The sequence below is a fragment of the Peromyscus leucopus genome, chromosome 18 (assembly GCF_004664715.2).
Source record: "Peromyscus leucopus breed LL Stock chromosome 18, UCI_PerLeu_2.1, whole genome shotgun sequence".
NCBI classification, from domain to species: Eukaryota; Metazoa; Chordata; class Mammalia; order Rodentia; family Cricetidae; genus Peromyscus; species Peromyscus leucopus.
In genome coordinates this window covers 7,122,848-7,142,336 of record NC_051078.1, presented here as the reverse complement: position 1 = coordinate 7,142,336, position 19,489 = coordinate 7,122,848, and the positions used below count along the sequence as shown (strand labels likewise).

Sequence of the window (19,489 nt, the reverse complement as noted above, 5' to 3'; positions counted from 1 at the left end):
GGCGCACTCGTGCCTGCCGGGGGGACAGCAGAGGGTTGCTTCCCTTCCCCGGAGCACACGATGCCTTAGCGCGGCAGCGGGTGGGCTGCGAGGAGCTCGGCCGGCCGGCTGCGCTGGAAGGCGGGGTCGAGGGGCTGCAGCTGGCCAGGAGTTGCTGCTTAAGTGGACTCGGAGTCGACCGGCGGCGCCCGGGTGTCGGAGGAGAGGGCACCGGCGGGGACCTGTGTGCGAGCTGCGGGAACGCGGACGCCTCGCCAGAGGGGACGGCGGCTGAGCCTGAGCGCAGAGCCGGCCGGCGAGCCTGCTCAGAACCGGTCCACACCGGAGCCTGACCGATCCGGGGAGAGCCGGGGCACTCGAGGAGTTTTGCACCGCGGAGGCTGCTCTGCTGAAGGTGAATCATCGCGTCCAATTGCCTTTCCCCAGAGAGAACCCGGGGGAGGGCGGGCGGGCGGGCGAGGAGGGTGGGGGGGGTGGGACGTGTGAGCGCGCGCGTGTGTGAAAAGGAGAGACGACGCGGGGCGAGAGGGAGAAAAAAAAAAAGTCTTTCGCTCGCCGCTGAAAGCAAACAAATCGGGAGATGGAATAAGAGCGGCGATTGCCGGCTGGAGCCCGCCTGGATCCTCCTCGCAGCAGTCGCGGCAGCGGAGCGCACGGGGCGCATCGCCGAGGACCGCCGGGGCGACCGCGGGCGCCGCCGGGGGCTGCGGAGACTTTGGCTTCTCCCCTCCCGCCCCTCCTGGGTCAACAAACCTTTTGATTACTTTGACACTGTGGGATAAAGAACAGAGACCAGAGACAGACCGGCCTCGCGCGCTTGCACCTCCCACTTGCTTCGGGGAGGGGACCCCCCCCCCACCAGCTTGTATGTGAAAGATACTGCGGAGCCCCCTTTTAGCCTTCGGAGGAGGCAGCACCCACGCGCGCACCCGGGGTCACACTCGCTCGCTCGCTCGCACACACCGGCGGACTTCAGGTCCCTATGCCCCTGGATGGTGCCCGCGGACCGGCATCTCCGAAGCGATGCGTGAGCGGTGAGGTTGGCGTCGGCCCGCGGAAGCTACAGGACCATCTCTAGGTGCTGCCGCCACCGGGACGCCCGGCTGCAGGTAGGTGCGAGCCGCGCCTTCGGGAACCTTCCCGGGGGCTTTGGGGACCCCAGTGGCCACGCGAGGACCCGTGCGCCCCCGCAGCCCGCGTGGGCACATCTCTTCCCTCGGCTTCCTCCAGGGCCCGGGGCAGAAAGGAGCTCGCCCCGGGAGACCAAGATGAGGGTAGATGCGGTCCCGCAGCCCGCTCCCCTCCCCTCCCCCCTCCCCCCCCCCACGCCGCGGACGGTGAGGACAGGGGCGGGGAAGAGGGACCACCGGAGGGGGACAGAGCCATGACAGGAGGCTTGGGGAGCAGGGTCTTCCCTTTCTTTATTTCAGAAGGCGAGAGACCTAGGCGAGGACCCAAGTGGGGTTTAATTGGCTCGCTCACCAGTCCTGGCTGGTGAGCATTTGGGACTTTTCGTAAGGAGTTGGGGAGCGGGGGTGGGGGTGGGGGGTGGGGTTTTGCAATCAAGGGAGAAATCAATGAAGACGGATGATGGCCCACGGAACGCGGCAGGTCGCCTGTCTGGAATACCTACTTTCTGTCCACTTCTGACTAGTTAATTCTCAGGCCTGTCTGCAGCGGGTGGGCGTTTCCGTGGGGCTATTGCTTCCTCTACCTTTAACTATTTCCACCAAGAATCGCGTTCCTAAGTTCCGGAGCCTCACCCGCTTAAAGGTTCCTTTCGCTCTGGCAACAGACTCGTTATGACCGAATGAAACAGCTTTTTGTAAAGGCTACAACAAGAGAGCTTTTTCGTAGAGGATCTTTCAATGAACAGCTTTCAGGAGGGGGAAAAAAAATAGGCACAGCTCTGTGGGGGGGGCGGGGGACGAGTCTAATGGCTTTTCATTTCTTTCTGGGCAGATGTCTTCCACATCTTGTCAGTAGCACAGGTTTTCCTGCCCACCTGCTTTGCCGTCCCCCCCCCGCCCCCCCTTCTAAAAGGCTAGGTGTCTACCAAGAGGTGTCTTCAGACGATGGATGGCCCTTTGCCATTAGTAAGCAAATGCCACATTTCCAGAAACTGCTTTTGCAAAGGCAAAGTTTGAGGTCTGTCCTCCTATTTGTTCTGGAGCTGCGGGCTGAGCCATCCGGTCTCCCCTGGAGGAGGTACCCTAGGCTCTCCAAGAGCCCTTGGGGGAGACCATGCTTTCTCGTCCAGTATTCCACTTCCTGGCCAGTGTTAGACAATTGCCCGAAGCCCTGAAGCCTTTGGAATTGAATGTGTAGTTACCACAGTGACCAGCCTCTCCCACCCTGTGCTTGATGAGTTTGTCTCAAGCCAATAAGATAGAGGATAAAACACCCTCCTTTTCTGAGTGTGAAACTGCCTCTTGAATTTCAAAGTCCTTCCTGGGTTTGAAAACAAACAAAAGCTTTCTCAATCCCAAACCTATGTTTTTTTTTTTTTTTTTTTTTTTTTTTTTTTTTTTTTTTTTTTTTTTTTTTTTTTCTCACTCTGAAGAGCACCCTCTCCAAATCACTCAGTGTCTGAGGGTCCTTCTCAGGTTCTCAGGACAGGGTGAATTTCAATGACTGTCACCTGGCTGGTAATTATCTGGTTCCTGTCTGCCCAGTCAGATTGGTGTAGACATCACCCTTCAGACTGTTATCAATTAGCACCTTTAAACTGCTCTATTAGGTGAGGTAACTTAAGACAATTGAGTAATTAATTTAAGGCTTCCATGTGAAGTAATAAAAGAGATTACTGGCAAAAGAGATTAAACATACATCTGACAGTTTAAAGAATGAGAGCATGAGGGATATTGTCTTTTCCCTTTCCATGTTTGCACATGTATGCCCAAACTGGTGAGTCCTTTACAATTTCAAAATAGGCACCTAACATCGTACATTTTCCAATAACAGATCAGACATACTTGATTCTTTTCCTACTTCATGCTGTTAGGGATCTCTCCAGTCAATTGTTTGGATCTTGACCTTTTTAGAGTCTTAATTTAAAAAGCCATCAGTAACCACTTACAGGCCATCAGTAACCACACTGAAGCTTCTTTTATTCCAATTTTTCCAATTTCCAGTGCAAACAGCCGGGTTGTATGACTTATATGCATACGGGTTTGAGAACACTGTCCTTGCAAACCCAGTACTTAGGCACGGGGAGCCTTGTAAGAAGCACGTAGCACATAGAGTTCTAGTGTTGCTTTATTCAAAACGACATTTGAAAAACTGAAAGTCTTAAAAAAAAAACTGGTGAAAGTCTTGGTTATTTTCTTGCCTTTAAAAACAGGCATGCTTAGCTTCATACTTACATACAGTGCTATTTGATTTATAGCTTCTTAAAGGGGAGTCAGGAGACCTTTGTGTCAAAGCAAATATATGCTATATAATGCTACAAGTTATGCTGGAGGGCTCTGGGCGTGCGTGTGTAATTTTGAATTGGAAAAAGTGTTAGCTACTTTAGCAATGACAAATTGGAGGGTAAAGAGGCTTGTGGACCTGAGTCAAAATGGATACAGTCTGCTTAGACCTTGCATTATCTGCATTACAGTATTTACTAACCACCAAGTTATAAAATGTGATGACATGGCTGTAAAGCAAGGTTATTTTTAGACCAAGCCACTTTCCTCTTTTAAAAATTTATAAAGTGACGAAACTTTGGGGTGATATGATGTTTTAGAGAAGTTATTTGGCCTTATCAGAAAAAATCTAGTCGTCCTGGATTTAATGATTGTGGTATAGTGTTTTGATGGCCATCTTCAACGGCATTTTCATATGGAAATGTGCAACGTACATTTTTAAGGTGGACTTAGCACCAACTGAATCTTATGGCTTACCCTGTACAGGAAGGATAATCTCTGCCTCTCCAGCATTTACCTGGCATTTCTTATCATGCCTCTCCAAAAACAGCACTGTTAGATCATGTTCAAGTTGAGATGTAAATTGCAAACTGATGGGCATTTACTAATAAGATTTGTCATGCGTGTCCTGGACGAGGAACTCTCCAAAGTGCCAGTGGTTACTTCTATTGTATTTGAAGAGCTGAAACAATTGAGTGCAAACAGTTAAGTGGCCTCACTTTCAAGTCTGCAGTCTTTTATTAGAGGTGCCTCATTAAGTAGCGTTATTCAGCAGCTGTTTTGTTCACTGAAAATTCAAGCAAAAATTAGGAACTTTACCATATAATGCAGTTTTGTTTTCTTGGTAAATTGAAGTAAAAATAAGTGTCTAACGTAGCCTGCTTTGATCTATGCCTGATATTTACAAATGCAATTCATCAATCTGTTCCTAGTAGGGCTCCATCAAAACAAAGGGAAGAAATTCATTAATACCGACTGCTGCTAGACATGAAGGCCATGTCGGCTGGATCAACATCATTTCTGGGCTCCTTACTTGTCCAGTGTTTCACAGGATGTATCTTACTTCTCAGTTGCTGATGTTGCGATGCCCTGGAAGAGGTGGATTTACCATTTTTGTTGGGAAATTCTTTGGAACCTCAGCTGGTGCACACGGAACTATCTGAACAGTCCATTGATAAAGAAAAGAGCAGGCATTTTAAGTTTGGAGTGTGGTCTGGAATGGTTTGTAGACCTAGAAGTTTGCTTCTGTTCTGCAGTTATCACGGGACGCTAACTCGTTACGTGGTTTTCCACGTTGACTCTATTCATTCAGTACAGTGTGTTTCAGAGTTCTTATCATGAAGTAAAACTACTCATTTTCGTCTTCTGCTTTTTTTTTTTTAAAAGATATTTAAAGAGGAATGATTGCTTATTAGAATATGAAGGAAGTAGAACTTAGATGTTTGTTGTGCATTATCTTTCTACATAATCTCTATATCCATATATATATGCAAATGTTTTTAGTGGTCTTCATGTAAAATACTGATTTTGTGCTAAAGGAGGCAAGAAAACTCTATTAAAGGTCTTTATATATCTAGTTTTCCACTAATTTATATGACGACCTATAGCACATCTATAGTTTAACAAGATAATTTATAATTAGTTTTACACTTTGATCCATTGTTATATGCAGCATACAGATTTTTGTTTACTCTGAGATAATTTTATTGAGTAAGTTACAAACACAAAATATAAAAATCAGTTTTTCATTGTCTGTAGGGGCATCTTGGGAAGTGTTGATTGACAGTAGCAGTGAGAATTCCAACACATATTAAAACATAGGATATATCTACATGTTACTTCATTTAGCATATTCCTCCCCAGTCCCAATGTAAACCTGACCAGTCACATTGAAACATACTATTGTGATTTGTAAATAGTGGTTACAAATCAGCTACATTGATATTATCCTCACACCTTGTGTTCGAGTTCTAAAACCCACCTACTTTCAATGTGTATATCACATGTATTTGTTGGTTCTCACTGTAATAATAGACACACTATTCACTAAATTGGTATCAGTTTGGCAACTGATTGGCATTGCCGTCAGAAAATACACAACCTAGCTTGCTCGAAAATCAGATGGGTAGTGAATACACAATCTGTAAGGAGACTCTTCTAATTTGCTCACAATGATCCATATGAGGCCTGGGATGTAAGTAAGGAATCCAGAGTATACTTGCCCATATTAGATGAAGCCCTGTTAATCTTCCTTCAGTCTCCTAAATTATTCCATAGTAGCTGTAATTGTTTTATGATTTCCCCTGAATGGCCAGTTAGCAAAGGTACATTTCCCTTTCCCCTTGCAATAGCACATCTAGTCATTCAATTAAATTTATATTTGTATTGCTTTTTCTATGCAGTAGGTTTTGGAAACTCCTTACCGTGAGATTCAATAAGGCAATAACGTTGCATTCCAGCAATTACTATGATGGCAAGCAAATTCAGTACTTGACAAAATGGAGACAACCAGCCAAAAGCATCTCCTTTGCTCTTAATCGTGGGCCTTGCAGAACGAAACCGTACACACAAAACCTAGAGAGCTCCAAGTAGCTTTTGATGACAAGGCTTGTTTTACTAAATATTTTCATATTTTTACTTTCCCCCCTACAAACCAGTCAGTGTATAATTGCATGCATGTGAATGGGCAGCTGTGTTGCCCTTTAAAGGTCATGCGAAGATTCTAAACCTTCCAATTCGCAGTGTTAATTGCCTATGACCTCCTGTTGCTGCACATGAAGCTTTCTGTTGAGTTTAATAGTTCAGAACAGCACTTTGCTTTCTTTGGTGAGCTAGGCATCTCTTTACCAACAAATACATGGACATAACCATAGTGACCGATAGATAGAAGATTTGGGGGCAGTACATTTGCACTCTGGAACTCAAGTTTCAAGTCACAGTGGCCTAGGCTGGTGAGGAGACAGGTTCCTTTTAGAGCAAACCAAAACCCCTATGATTTTAAATTATCCTCTATATGTGTAAATGCTACCCTGGTGTTACTTCATTTGAGGCTCAGTTCTTTGTCTTTTTAAAGTGTCTGTTTTTTAAAGTAAAGGAAATTGTACTTAAATATTCAAGAAGTAAATGTGCTTACTCCTTTCTAATCCTCCTGCTTCAGAATATCCACAGTATGCTTGTTCTATTATGAAAAAGATCATCTACTAAGAAAAGCAAGGTAGTTTATTTGCTCCAATTTGTTTTGTCCTGGCTTTATAGTCTTTGTCATTGTGGACTGGACATACAACCAAAAAAGTTTTGGGGTGTGTGTGTGTGTGTGTGTGTGTGTGTGTGTGTGTGTATGCATTAGAATCTAACTAACAAAGTGTCAGCTGTGTGACATCACATTTTTTTTTCTAGAATATTTTCCTTGAGAGGGCATCTCTCAAACAAATTTCACTTCAACAGTAGGGTGTTATACACTAGCAGAATGAATGTGTGACTGCTCCTGTCAGGTGAAAATTCAGAAATGGTCAATTCAAAACATTGGAGGAAAATACCATACATACATATACATACCATACATACATATGTATATACATACATACAGGCACACACACACACACACACACACACACACACACACACGTTCTCTGTTAACGCATGGATAGTCCCACACCCACAGAGGCACGGCCTAGTGTGATCTTATTTAAGGTGGGAAACCCTGCGTGGTGTTTCTGTTTCTGCCTTCTTCCACGTGTATGGTGAATTTGAGCCACTCAAACCTGCTGGTTCTGGAAAGTTCAGGTTTCTTCTGAGAAATGGCCAGCACACATTGTGGCAGAGATAGGGCCATGCTCTTCTTGTTTGTACTTTTCTTCAGAAATTTGAGTCAGATTGGGTGAAATTGCTGCAACTTTAGTTCTTTTTTTTTTTTTTTTTTTTTTTTTTATGGTATACGAGGAGGAAGGAAGTAGATGATCTATATTTGAGTGAGGCAATCCAGAGGCCAACAGGGGAGTGAAAAGCCTCTGGAGTTTCTTCACCTGGTAAACAGAAGCCCCACTTGGGGAACTTTAAATTTTAGGAAAAAAATTTCACCTACGTCTTTTCTTTTCTTTCTTTTCTTTTTTTTTGAGCTTAGACTGCTACACGACAGTAGTTTCCTGCTAGAATATTACACATTTACTATTATTACAGCCCCCCCCAAGTCTTTGAACCCATGATTGGTGAATGTATAAATTTATGTTCAGAAATTGGGTCTGAAATTTAGACTTTGCTATTTGATGGCTTAGTTGGTCCTCACAACGTTTGTTCAGTGGTGAACATTCATCAGCTTGCTGCTTTGGTTAACAGATGACATGTGTAAATAACTATTATCAAACTCGCGTAGGGCAGTGGTAAGAATGCCGGAGATTGTTTATGCAGCTCAAACCATAGGTCATCGTGGGACCATAAGAGTGTCGCTTTATTCCCGTGGGCCTCAGTTCCTCAGCAAGGTGTCTCTTCAGTGGAGTTTGCAAGACAATTCAAGTTGTTGATGGTGATGACTGTGGTGGGACCATAACATTGAATCAGATGAAATCTTTCGATTCAGCTTAAGTGTCTAGTTTTCATGGTGCTCTTTTGTTATAAAATCAGTTATGGCAGGCCACGGGTCTCGGGTTTGTCATGGTTACATGTTCCTCTGCTGCTTATTTTCATCGTTACTAAATGTAAAATGGTTTGGTTTGATCAACCCAAGGAGATGTTAGGTCAGCAGACAAATCATCACGTATTATATGATGATGAGATACATTCATTCAAAATCTGTAAATTAAAAAATTTAATGACCCTTAGGAAAGTCCATTTATTTGGTAAGTATTTATTTAATACTGCCAGTCAATTTGCTATAATAAAAATACCATAGACCAGGGGGCTTGTGTGTAAACATTTATTTTTCATAGGTCCAGGAGCTGGGATTTCAAAAGCAAAGTATGAGCGGATCTGTCTGGTAAAGGTCTGTTTCTGGTGAAGACAGATACCTTCTCAGAGGGGAAGGAGAGGAAAGAGAGAGACAGAAAGAAAAGGAGAGAGGAGAGAGAGAGAGAGAGGGCCAATCTAAATTATTCCTCTATTATAGGGGCATACTTCATTCAGGGGAGCTACAATCTTAAGACTTAATTAGCTAACAAACTCCCCACTTCCAAATATCACATCGAAGATTCAGGCATCATTATGACTTTTTAGGGGCCATAGACATTCATTATATGAACAGCAAGCATAAGCTGCGTTACTTATGGTTTACCTCAACAAGAAAAAAGGAAAGCCATCCAACTGTCTGGTCTGTCCTCAAGGAATTTTCCATTTTGGTAAAATCACCTCGAGTTTTGAGATGACCCCAAAGGAACGGCTGAGCAATGCACTGCCCAGTATCTGCTTTTGCTGGTCATTATTATTTTTTAATCGTGGAGAACAGCTCCAGAAAGAGCTAATCAAAATAATGAAAATATTCGAGTCAGGTTGGATTGTGACGGAAGATAGCATATACTGTGTATTTAAAATGAAGTAGGTAGTACTGTAGACTGACTACAGCTCACAAAGTCTGTCAGCGAAAGGAATGACTCCAGTGGTCATTCCCTTTCCTGGATGACACATGTGGAGTAGATCAGAGACATGCCATGGCCTGGAGGGAGTGCAAATTCAGGTGCCTCTTGGAGTGTGGCTGAGAACACAGATGAGTGAAAGGGACCAAGTAGAGGACGACCAACGGCCACTGACAGTGTTGGCCGTGCTGCTGGGGAGACATTAGAGAGCAGTGGAGATTCTGGCTCACATCTAATGGAGACAGCCGAGACTTGGCACGGACACGCCGCTATGATGGGATGGGTTTTCTGAACTGCAGAATAGGATTTAAAAGTGTTGACTTTTCAATGTGGAGGTTCCGGAGTTATACATGATGGCAATGAATTCAACATTTGAGATAACTTGTTAGTCCAGAGATCTATCTCTAGGGCTGTATGCATGTGAAGCACCATGAGTGTGCCCTTGTCAACAGAGGGGTACACAGAGACAAGCTGGGGAGATGTGTACCAACTCCCTGTCCTCTCCAACCGCAGTCTCCCAGCTCTACTTGTAGACTGTGGTTGACAGGAAAAGGTCCAGTGGGAGGAACAGAATGAGACAGGTGAGTGACTCAATTTGGCCCCAGTATTTAGTTTTATTTATTCAGATGACTCTATATTTGATGATGAGCTCCCTCTAAGTTGGTACCCAGGTGACAGGGTAAGACGGTGCAGAAGTCCCTCCATCTTGCATTCTTGCTGAGGGAGGATATTTTAGGTTTAACTTGAATTTGATCTCCTTGACGAAGAATCCTGTGGAAAATTATCCAACTCTAATCTAGGAACTCAAGGTCAAGATGCATCAACCAACTTACCTTAGCTTCTGTTGAACGGCTGGCTTGCACAGAACCCCCTCCAGCTAACTGCTTATCTTAGCTTCTGTTAAATTGCTTGCTTGCTCATTACCATCCCACTCAGCTGACTCTTCCCCCACGACCCTCTCCCCCCACTGCTTATCTTAGCTTCTGTCAAATTGCTTGCTAATTTGAGGCTACCACCCCCCCTCCAACCCCCCCCCACTTCCCGAAGGTGCTGAGCTGGATGTCAGGACAAGGTTTCTGCCTTTAAATTCCCTGTACTCTGAACACTTGGTGCTACACCTATAACCCAAATACCTGAGTGTCGTCCCAGCCAGCTGGAATAAAGACTTTTAATTGGCTACGAACTGTGTCTGAGTGGTCATCTCTGGTGGGCTCCCCAAGTCTTCAGAGATGTACCAGGTATATATCAAGTTTAAATTTATGTCAGACACTTGGAATGGGCTGTGTCGTTCTATGATACCTCCTTCTTCCTTAGGATGTTGCCTCTTAGCCTTCTCTATGCAGACACAAGTCCCATGGAGGAATTCCCTTCAAGTGTGAATTCTGAAATAGGGCTCAAGAATCTGTATTTCCAGCAACTTCTCAGGCAAAGCTTGTCCTGTTAGTTGGTGGAGTACAGTTTATGTTGTGAGACTCTGGACGGTTTTTACCGCTGAATATTGTTCCAGGCATTGAGAAAGGAGGACTGCAACTCTTACCTCTGACAGCTTCTTCCCCATGGTGAGCAGGCTGAACCTGCTAATGACTCAGCACTTTGCTCAGAGACTCTGTGAGGGCAGAATTAATAAGTGTTTGGCTACTTTCTAGCTTTCTAGTCAGAAAACACACGATTCCCCTAAAACACAAATCAGAAATTGTCTGTTCTTTATACACGAATGGTTTCTTACCATTTGAAAAAATGAATTTATCCATTTCATAGCCAGGTCATTATGTGATATATGGATATATTCTACTCTACAAGGATAATATTAGCTCTTTAGATCATTTTTGGGAATTTCAGGAGTAACCGCCTCCTTTTAAAGCTTTAGATGTCAAGGTTTGGTCACAGCCTCTGGGTTCTGGTTGTACCTGAGCAGTATTGTGAGTAGTTCAAAGGCAGACGTGGAAGACTGGTTTTCATGTGCGCTCTCTTGGCTGCTCCCTGAAAATGATCATCTCTTTGTAACAGAGCTTTGAGTTGAGTGTGGGGCCTCACATCTCTAATCCCATTACTAGAGAGTGGCCAAGGCAGGAGGACTGCTTGGAATATGAGGCTAGTCTGATATGAGGACAGCCTGGCTGCAGGGTGAGACTCCTGTCTCAAAAACTGAAAGAAATATCAACTATCTTCCTCCTCCCCAACAAATAGCTCTGCTTGGCTGTATTTTAAATGGCTTTCCTAAAGTGGTTTCTTTAGGACTAAAGACAAAATACTTTATGGTTTAGCGATTCTGAACTTTCTGTCTTTGTATGATAGTGGTGTTTTGTTTCCTAAGCCAGATATGCTAACGCCGGGAAGTGTCAGAGCTCACGTGTGTGGCTGTCCTCGGCTGTGTGACCTGGTTCTCACGTCACATGCTTAGCGCACTGGGCAGAACATGGGTCATCCATTTCATCAGAACGCTGGAAATTATTATGTTTGTATACAGCAGTAAACCGATTGTAAGATGATGCTCAACTCGGACGTGTCCGTCAGGGGGGGTGCATAGAACAATTTGTTCTATGCTCTGATTAATATAGTTTTCAGCATTTGTGTGCTAACTCTTATTCATTTCCTCCTAAATGTTTGTAAGCTTCTCGTTTGTAGACTAGCTCTGTTTATAGCTGTGCGGTGCGTGGATTTACTTTTACCAAATCCGTTGAACTGTAAGCTCCGGGGCAAGCATGTCTGCATCTTAAAAAAAAAAAAAATATTTTTTCATTTTATGTGCATTGGTGTTTTGCCTACATGTAGGTCTGTCTGTGTGAGGGTGCCAGATCCCCTGGGACGGGAGTTATAGACAGTTGTGAGCTGCCATGTGGGTGCTGGGAATTGGCACCTGGTTCCTCTGGAAGATCAGCCAGTGCTCCTAACCTCTAAGCCATCTCTCCAGCCCTGAATGCCTGCATCTTGTTTCTCTGACTTAGGATTTAGCATGGCATTTGGTACATAGTAGATAATAAACTCAACAGGAAGGAGACTATTACTGCATATTGATTAGAGTCTAACTTTGGAACGCCTCCTTAATGTGTTAGGGAGTGTTTGGGAATAACTTCCATTTATTCTAAGTGTGTGCATGTGAGTGTGTGAATGCGTGGGCACATGTGAATGAGTGGATGGACTTCCCATATCTAAGTTGACTTTAAAAATGTTTATTTCTCAGTCTTAAAGTTGGATAGGAAAGGCAGGGAGTGTGGAGAGTGTGGGAAGGAAAGAGACGGTGTGCGTGTGTGCGTGTGCTTAATCGGCTCAAAATACATCATATAAAATTCTCAAAGGATTAATAAAAATGTACCTGTAAATGAAAGAAAAATATTTGTTTATGAAAGGTAATGGTGAAAAAGAAGATAAGCACACTGATCCCAAATTCCATTCTTTATATAATTTCATGTAGCCTGTGGACTTAGAGATGACATATGCTATGATCCTGCTGTTACATAAATTAAAAAATTGAATAATATTTGTCAATGCCAAATTTAAGTGTTGTTAGTCATATAGGGAATATATTTTGATTGATCTTGCCACTAATTTGACTCATCACTCATTATGGAATTTAAACCCATTTATTCTTATTTACATAATTACCATTTTCATGAAAAGATAGTTTTTTTTTAAACTTTGGTAATATTACTGACTGTATTATCATTGCTCTTGGCTTCCATGTTTCTGGAACATTTTGTTGTTATCATTCTGAATTCTATTTAGTACAGACAATATGCTTTCAGATATTTATTGATTTTGTGTTAGCCATTCTAGGTTAAATAAAGCTCTTAAATGCCTGCTGCCATAGAAAATTTAAAAAAATTAAAACTGCCTATATTTGGTTATTAAGAAAAGTAGTATATTTAATAAAATCTAAAAGGTCAATTACTTATATAATAAAATTTAAAGCAGAATATTTTTGAATTTTGTTTAAAGGCTTGCTTTACAACTGTCTATTATACCGTCTTCATTGTTTGGAGTATAAGATGTGTTTTGTGGATTGGAATGGTTATGAAGACAGACTATCAGTTGAATGGACCTTACCCTCTTCCTGGATTGTCTAAAAACGTTCAAACTTACACCGCTAAATCTAAGGTTATGAAGCCGGTGCTGCTGTGGAACTTACTGGAAGCCAGGTGTCTGCTTTCCTTTCCTGACTCAATTCTAATAAGATATTAGTGAGAATTTTAGAATGATTTCAAAAAAAAAAATCAATAACAGGAATTAATAAGGCTTCCTGCACATAGGTGAATTATGTCTCAGAGCAGTGTCTGTTATCCTTCCAAGAAGACGGAGTGAGCACTGTTTTCCCAAGCCTTTTCCTAGGAGCTGATTTCATACACTGTTTAAGCGGACTTCAGAGCTCGTGGCTAATATTTCACTTTGTATTTTGTGAAGTCTGGAGACACCAGGGTCTCCGGAGAGATGAAATGGGGGGGGGGGCAGAGTGAAGGGAGAGTGAAAATCAGGCTTACTAACTGGCGAGCGGGCATGGCCAAGGTGGCATGGTTAACATCCTGAAGGGTATGACCCAGAAGAGATATTAAGTAGGAGGCCAGATGGAGGGAGATGCGGGGAGAAGAGAGGGGTCAGGGCGAAAACTGTCGCAGCTAGCGTTTTTATACAAAGGAAAGAGCTAATCAACCTCTGAGAGGCAAGAAGCTAGACCCAGAGTACATTTATTATAAAATAGCAACCGAAGCAAGGCGGCAGAGGAGGGATGTGTTGTGTCAAAGTGGATTTCCTCCTCTGTCTTGGGTGAAATTCTATCCAGGAATAAGAAGTTTCTGTCAAGGGCCTTTCCAAACTCAATGTCTGACCTTGCACCAGCTAATCGTCAGCCTTAAGAAGGTTACTAAACATCTTTGTCCTCGGTTTTCACGGGCGCATGAGATGACCGGATGTCATGATGACTGAGATGCCAGGTCGTTGATGAGTTACTGGTAATCTTGTCCGCCCATGCTCCTATTCCGTCATTTGAACGTATCTCGGCCACTGTCCATTTTGACTCCTTGTGTTGTTAAAATAATTTTGCAAGCTGCTTATATATTTAGCCAAGGTATCATTTTGTACGTATTTATAGGAGGAACAGTGTGTTGTTCAGTCCCTGTATACAACGTGTGATGACCAAATCAAACTAAGGAGAAGACCCATTGACTACAAGTTTCATAATTCCTCTGTGGTAAGGATATGAAACACGCTTTCTTGTAGCTATCTTGAAACACACATTTAAAAAATTATCTGTAGAAACTTTGTCATACGACAGACCAGCAGAATTTACTTCCTTCTAATGCTTATCAATTTTTAAAGTAGTTTTTTCTTTTAACCCAATTATTTCCCTTTCTTTGTCTGAGACCTTGATTAGACGTTCTGATGTTGTCCCTTAAATCCTTGCAGATATACTTCCCCTCAGTCTTCCTCATCCTTTCTTTTCTTTCTTTTTTTTCTTTTTCTTTTTCTTTTTTTTTTTTGGTTTTTTGAGACACAGGGTTTCTCTGTGTAGCTTTGTGCCTTTTCTGGAACTCACTTGGTAGCCCAGGCTGGCCTCGAACTCACAGAGATCCACCTGGCTCTGCCTCCCGAGTGCTGGGATTAAAGGCGTGCGCTGCCACCACCGCCCGGCCTCATCCTTTCTTATTAAAACTGGGTAATCTTGGGGGCTGGAGAGATGGCTCAGTGGTTAAGAGCACTGACTGCTCTTCTGGAGGTTCTGAGTTCAATTCCCAGCAACCACATGGTGGCTCACAACCACCCGTAATGAGATCTGGTGCCCTCTTCTGGCCTGCAAGGACACATGCATGCAGAACACTGTATACATAATAAATAAATAAATCTTAAAAAAAAAAAAAGGACTGGGTAATCTTTAAAATCAGACTTATTATTTCAACTGGCACATATTCATAAAGATCTATAAGAGTATATATTAGATGTATTGATAGATGCATACATGATATAACCATCAAATCAGCATAATTATGTATTCATCTTAAACACAGTTTGTAGCAAGAATGTTTAAAACCCCCTTTTCTAGATGTTTTGACATACATATATAACACTTCATGCTAAGAGAACTTACTATCCTCTGAAACTGGGCACTGAAGCTCTTATTTAACTAGAACAGTTCCACTGTCAACCATTCTTGCCCTACCCATCTCCTCCTACCTGTTCTGGCCTCTGGTAACCACCCTTCTTCATTCCATGAGACCAATGTTTTCCGATCCCACCTTCGCATGAGACCACGCAGTGGTGGTTCAGCACGTCACTTATTTCACGCAGCGGGATCTTCTCCAAGGCTATACGGTTTTAAAAGAATGACTTCCATTGCGTGTTTCTACCATAGTTAAGACTCATTAGTTCCTGGATGGGTTGGTTAGGCTGGTTCTATATCCTGGCTATTGTCAACGATGCTGGAATGCACACTGGAGTGCAGATGTCTCTTCAATATAGTGATTCCATTTCATTTGGCTGTATAAACAGTAGCGGGGCTGCCGGATCACCGGACAGCTCTAGTTTTGATGTTTTGAGGAACCTCTACGCAGTTTTCTGCAATGGCAGTGTCAGTCTGCATCCCTGCCAGTAGTATGTGAGGATTCCTCTCTGTCTCCACCCTTGCCAGTGCGTTATTTTTGTCTTTTTGATAATAGCCATTCTAAATAAGGCGATATGGCATCCCATTTGTGTTTTTTTTATTGTTATGATAAAGACACTGAGTTCAGCTTCATATACCCATTGGTCACTTATCTATCTTTTTTTTGAGAAATGTCTGTTTGCCTCTGTTGATTAGTAATAAATAAACCAGGTTTATTTGGTTTTGGTATTGACTTGATAGGCTATGAAATTCTTGGGGTCAAACAATGTTTCGGATTCTTCATGCTGTCTCACCAAAGCCTAACCTTCCATGAGGCAGTTAATAAATATTTTATTAAAGGATGTTTAATTTTTTCTTTTTTTTATTAAGAAAATTTTTTTATTTTACACACCAATCAAAGATCCTCCTCTTCCCACCCTCCCCATTCTGATATTTTAAACTTATTTTATTTTTATTTCTACAATAATTTCTAGAAGCACAAGGAATAACTAACTCTATTTCACAGTACCATCTTACTTACAAAATAGTTTAATGTACATAATTTGACTTGGTACTATGAAATGCCCAAGTGAGTGAGGAACGCTCTTCCTAATTCCATAGAGAAACATAGTCCTACAACTCAGGAGTGCTAGGGGCTGGTTAGAATTCCAAATGCATCTGTTGGAAGACCATTCTCCACCGGTCTGTCAGGAAAATCATTGTCCCACAATACATGTAAGAATGCTAAACAAACAAACAAACAAACAAAAAAGAAGTGGTCACTGTTGGAAGATAATGTCTCCACTCTCTGGTGTAATAAAAAAAAACAAAAAACCTTTTCTTCTACGGCTAATGAAGATCTGCTTGTCGTCCATTTTAATGACTCCAGTTCCCCGAGTTCTTTAGTCCTCAGTTATGACACCCTCGAACAAGTGAAGCATCATCGCTGCGCGACTTTCAGACAGGAGTGATCCAAAGGCGACCGGCGAATCACAGTGCCCTTTGTCTCTGAGCAAAGAGTCTTGGTCTGTGTGTCTGGCCACACAGTGTTTATGAAATATAGTAGATTTGTTTGTCAGTTTGCAAGTAGGATAAAATAAATGCAGACACCCCACAGTTCTTCACAATATCTCTTATTGTCATGTCGGAGCTCTTTACTTGCCTAGTTTACACATTGAGCCACTCTTGATAAAACTGTCCCGTAACTAAGTGACCTTAACACTGCCATCAGACCCTAGGTGCCACGCATCCCTTTCTAGGCTCATCCTCCGGTGGTGGCACTTGGAAAGGTACTTTTGGTGCTAGTATAGAGAATGGACTGCGTTGGGTGGTGGGGGCACTGCAGGGGGATTACCTGGAGAGCTATTTCATTGACTTGGGTGACAAGTGGGGAGAACTTAAAAAAGAAGGATGTGGGGGAAAAAAAGGGAAGAAAAGAATTTGGAAGTAGGAGAGAGTTCTGATCACAGCCAACCTGTGAAGAGAGTAAGGAGCCACCACTGAGTCTTGGCTTACGCAACGAGTGGTTGGAACGTAACGGCTCCCCCAAGCTGCTGTGTTCTCCCTAGATGAAGATAATTGCCAAACACTTTAAGCATTTGGAGTCTGAGCTGGAGCTGGAGCTTTTTGTCTTGGGGATGGCTGAGAGGCAATGGAAGTGAGTGGTGGAGACTGGGATGAGGCTCAGAGTACAGGATCGGGATTGATGTAGAAGGTTCCAGCTGCAACCTGTACACTAGTATGTGAAAATACCAAGAGAGCCCCGAGGAACAATAACATGGATAAAAGAACCCCAATGTTCTCAATGCCTTTAGGAAGAGTTATGTTTTTTTTTTTTTTTTCCCCAATTTTCTCTTCTTGATTTTTTTTTTTTTTGGTCCAGTTTGACGTAATCTAGTCTCGCAGTCTATGGGGTTCTTGTTTGTGGCCAAGAGCTGCTTCCTGAAAGGCTGATGATAACAGCAGGAAGGGAGCCAGGGAAGAAAATAGAGTGAATCCCTGAGTTTTGTGCTTTTGGGTTTCTCCTTGTCAGCTCAGGAGCATCTGGTGCACCGAGGCCATGCATCTGCCTAACTGTCTTGGACAGAAGTGCTGTGGGGGAGAGAAAGACCTTCCCTGTAGTCTTTGCTTTCTTTGGAGATCTATAGACATTTGAAAATTTAATCCTGAACGTGAACACCGTGACAAGCACCATGGTAAATAGTTGTCCTTAACTGTCTCTTTTGGCCCACACAGTAATTACAGAGGAAGGTGCTACTGTAGTCCCAAATAACTTTCCTCTATGCAAGTGGCTTGAGCAAGCCCACACAGCTTTTAACTTTCCTTTTGGAACAGAGTCTTACTTTAAAGATTTATTTATTTACTATTTTATGTGTATGAGTATTTTGCCTACATTAATGTGTAGGCACCATGTGCATGAAGTTCCCAGGGGAGGCCAGAAGAGGGCATCAGATCTCCTGGAACTGGAGCTAAGGAGGGTTATGAGCAGCCATGTGGATGCTGGGAAACAACCCCATCCTCTGCAAGAGCAGGCACGTCTCTGAAGCCCTGAGCCATCTCTCTAGTCCCTGGAGCAGAGTTTTAACCATAAATACTGCATCTCGATCATGCTCACGGTGGGGAGGGGGGGATTACTTTTATTTTTTTGCTTAACCTGATGCTGATTAGAGAACTGTCTTGGTTCAAAGTATTTATATCTGAAAATTCCAACTAGGACCTCCCCTGCCCAGTTCAGAACTGTATCATTATAATCACACTCTAATATTCATAACAGTCTTTGAATGAATCTCAGCTTTCTCATAATAGCATTCTATGATTTTTTGCCATTCTATTTGGTAAAAAGAGGTAATCTCTTAAGTAGTGAGATAAAGAATTAGTGTTTTAAGAAAATTTGAAGAACTCACATTATAAGCTCAAATATTTATTACATTGAATTGGAAAAAAGAAAGCACAACTTGTAAACAAATGTGAACGAGTGTATTTTTTTTTCCCCTGGAATTTGAGTTCAGGCTACAATGTTCTATGGCATTTATCTTACAGAAATCTCTCTGGGGCCCTCTGGTCTGTAAGAAATAGGTTTCTTGGGAGCTAGGTGGGTAGAGCTTATGAGGCAGCCCTGGTTTCAGCACACACTTGGTTGCCTTTGTAGAACATCAATATAAGACTAATTGGATGCTAAATGCTTGGTGAGTATTGAACAATGAAATCTTCTAATTTTCTGATTAATGACAACGGCTCATAAAAACATTAATTATATTGGACGAATTCAGACAATCTCTTTCTGAGTAAGTCTATTTTTAAAAATTAGTTTTATGTTTAGCAAGTGGTGAAGAAAACGCGTCTGTGGATGGATTTTTTTTTTGTCATTGTATGATAATGCAGGCGGCAGACTTTGTGTGGTGATATGAATAAATAGGCTTCTCTTCTCGAGGGTTATGGATGTTTTTAATATGATGGCAACATCAAAGGAAAAGTGGTGATTTATAGCTACATTGTATTTTCTTCCTTACTCTGTCTGAAGAAGTGAATTTTGAAAAGGTGAGTATACATATATATATATATGGAATCTCAACTTGATGTATTTATTGATGTATTTGTTTCTCTTTGTGTGTGCGCATGTACGTGCAGGTTGGCTCAGAGGGTAGGGGCCGATGTCAGATGTCTCCCTCAGTGGCTCTCCTTATCTTCCGAGACAAAGCCACACACGGAACCTGGAGCTCACCCATCTGGCTAGGCCGGCTGGCCAAGGAAGTCAAGGGATTCATTCTCCTGTCCCTACTTTGTCACCGTTGGGATCTCAAGGATCGGCCGCTGTGCCTGGCTATTGACACGGCTGAGTGCCAAATCATGTCCTTAGGCTTGCAGTTACAGCCATTTCCCGTGTGTGTGTGTGTGTGTGTGTGTGTGTGTGTGTGTGTGTGTATGCAGAGGCCAGAGGTGCTCAATCT

General features: G+C 42.9%; 1 protein-coding gene across 1 annotated transcript in view; it reads left to right on the top strand.

Moving 5' to 3' along the window:
- Positions 1 to 475: 475 nt before the first annotated feature.
- The window catches only part of Tafa2 (TAFA chemokine like family member 2), a 466,913-nt gene continuing 447,899 nt past the window's right edge, over positions 476 to 19,489 (top strand). The window contains exon 1 of the mRNA XM_037196724.1: positions 476 to 1,109. The gene's annotated coding sequence lies outside the window, so the exon portion shown is untranslated. The remainder of the gene's footprint in view (positions 1,110 to 19,489) is intronic.